The sequence below is a fragment of the Haliotis cracherodii genome, unplaced genomic scaffold (assembly GCF_022045235.1).
Source record: "Haliotis cracherodii isolate W230 unplaced genomic scaffold, xgHalCrac1.p SCAF_19, whole genome shotgun sequence".
Taxonomy (NCBI): Eukaryota; Metazoa; Mollusca; class Gastropoda; order Lepetellida; family Haliotidae; genus Haliotis; species Haliotis cracherodii.
In genome coordinates this window covers 4,907,946-4,911,182 of record NW_027266274.1, presented here as the reverse complement: position 1 = coordinate 4,911,182, position 3,237 = coordinate 4,907,946, and positions in this window count along the sequence as shown.

Below are 3,237 nucleotides of genomic sequence, written 5' to 3'. Positions count from 1 at the left end.
GACGATCAATTTACTTTAGAATGTTAATATCACAATGATATAAGACAACTGTACTTACCAACAACTTTTTGCCATAACCCAAAATATGTATAAATTTAAAATGCTGCTGACATCCCCATGTAAGGTGAGGTGAAATGGGGTTAAACGTCGCGTCCAAGATTATTGCACTTATATAGCGACGTGCATGCACGTGTGTGTGGCTGCTTGTACTAGTCCGGACTGATGCCGATTTATATTGCTAGCTCACTGAGATACCATGCCGCATTTTTACATGAATACCCCACTCAGACACAGTATTCTGACTCCGAGCCGACCAGTCCTATTAATGCCGAGCGCCAGACAGGGTAACAGCAAGTACCATGTTTTAACGTCTTTTGGTATGGCGCGGTCGGGGATCGAAACCCGGACCTTCCGCTCTCCGGGCGGACGCTCTACCACTAGACCACGGAGGCGGTCCTATCCCCATGTAACCAATTACTGGGACAACTATGTAAATACCTCTATTACAGCTGGGAAAGAAGACGTAATTACTTCAAAGCCAGGAAATCTGTAAACTTGTACCTTTTTGTCATGTACCACGCTATTTCAAATGAATCTATTTATTTACGGCCAGTGGCCTATTTACAAATAAAAGACTTTACTGATAGACAGACAAAGACAGATAGTGAGTATTGTTTTACGCCGCTTTTAGCAATATTCCAGCAATATCACGGCGGTGATAGACAGACAGACAGACACACACACACACACACAGACACACAGACAGACAGCCAGACAGACAGACAGATAGATAGATACATAGATACATAGATACATAGATAGATAGGCTCAATAATACATATTTCATATTCAAATATTACTGAGGAATTCAACGATCGGAATATACTTTAATGCTGCCACACGTGTCACTCGACTGTCTCATAACAAATTCAGATTGGGCCCTAGTGATCTACATGGCTATAAATAAAGCGATGTCTTTATCAGCGGCCTAGTCATACAGCTATATCATTGTTGTGTGTAAATATAAGGACGTGCCACTTTCTACTAACGACCCTACTCCGAGGACAGTAGATCAAAGTGTTATATCTGCACGAATGGTTTCAACACATATACTGCTTCGTGGGGCAAGACGGACATCACCGATAACATGTAGGTGTTAAAAACGACAGGATAACTGAAATTCACAATTTCTTCAGAAACGACCGTGGTTGCAATCTGTAAATAATAGCTCTGAGTGTAAGGGCGGTCGTTGGCAATAGCTTACCCTACATATGCCTCTCCCCTGCACGTGCTTTAAGTGACGGCCAGGTGCACGTGTAGATGATGCATTTCGGGCTTTAACGCAAAGTCTTGAAGTCGAATGTCAATATCATGAAGAAATACCGACTCAGAAATCAAAAAAGCTATAAACCATTTAAAAAATGGTAAATCGCAGTTATTGAAATGAGAAAATGTTGTGAAAAATAGTATAACTCCTTTAATAGGGAACTTGTTCAACAAATTATTTGATTCTGGATTGGTTCCCGAGAACTGGATGAAAGTTAACAAAAATTATCCAGATGCCCTATCTCTATTGTTTACACAAGTATCTTTAACTCTAGACTAACAAACATTAGTGACCAACTCGTTTTATTCCTGGACAAGCCGAATAGCAATTCGTGCCCCTCATTCGTCACCACTCGCCTCTTTCCGTAACCTGCAAGAAGACTCGTGCCCCTATCAGTGATTGTTATGTGCGAAAATACGACCAACCAATCAGAATGCGCGTATGACTTCACGTACCTCGGTCAAAGAATCCCTCAAGAATTTTTGTTATTTTAAACATGTCTTGCATCTAAAAATATACCCTAGATACAGTTAAACGTGTTCAATCATACCTTATAAATACTGTAAGTCCTGATGTTTTTTTAAAATAGCATCTGGAAAATATATGGGGGAAATATACGTGAATCATTACACAACGAGTAGTTTATAAATTTGTTTACAAAACATGAATTTAAGAAGAATAGATTGAGTGAGTGAGTGAGTGAGTATGGTTGGATGCCGCTTTTAGCAATATTCCAGCAATATCACGGCATGTGACACCAGAAATGGGCTTCACACATTGTACCCATGTCGGGAATCGAACCCGTGACGGGCGAACGCTTTAACCACTAGGCTACCCGGCCGCCTCAGAATAGATTGAGAGTTTTCTTAAAAACATGGCCTTTACAAATACATTGAATGAGGTATCACAAGTCTTAACGAAAACTGTCAATAGATTCTTTCTTATTCATGTTTTGTCTGCTCTCGATACAGGTACAGTATATTAGCAATATCTTAAATAAATAAATTGGTTAATGTTTCTTCGATCTTGTGTACGATACCAGTAACTAAGAGACGGAACCTTTTTTGAAATTATTTTTCGCTAATATGGGCATTAGTTTACCGCGCACAGCTCATAGCGCTAATTGGGTCCGCAGGCTGTATCTCTCGCTTCACTGATCGCGGATGCCGCGGGTAGACTTTTTGGTGAGATAACGGACGGGTGTTTGAATGGCGTGAATCAAAATTGCTTTCACTGCGAATTGACCGAGCCTTATTTTTTTTAACCAGAGAATCAATACAACATTTTTCTGTCGTTGATTCTCGTGTATGCGTAGTCAGATCTATATTTGCCTTGGGTAGAGAGAATAAATGTAGTATTTTGACACTTTCTATATAAAATAGAATCAGACATACAAACAGGGCAGGTCTTGCAAGCATATTGGACGTTTGACATGTTTGTTGTTTTACGTCGCAATCACCAATATTCAAACTAAATGAAGTCGGTTGGTAAATAATGGGGCCTGGACCAGACAATCGTGTGATTCACAACATGAGCATCGGTCTACGCAATTGGGATACGATAACATGCAATCGGCCATGTCACCGAACCTAACTACCCGATCCATTTAGTTGCCTCTTTCGACAAGCATTGGTTGCTGGAGACCTATTTTCGTATCTGGGACCCCACTCGTCGTGTTTAAATGATAATCTTATTGAAATATTGTTCCAGTGTATTGCCATTTTCATATGCAAATCATGGAAGACATTTAAATCTGATAATTTGGGAACGACGTTTGAGAGCGTAGATATATGTTGATTATTATTTTGATATAATTCAAAATCTAATTCAGGTGCTCATCCGACAAACGAATCATACTTTGACTAAGGACGAGAGTTACCTCCCTTCACTACATAGGTGGCAGTGCAGTC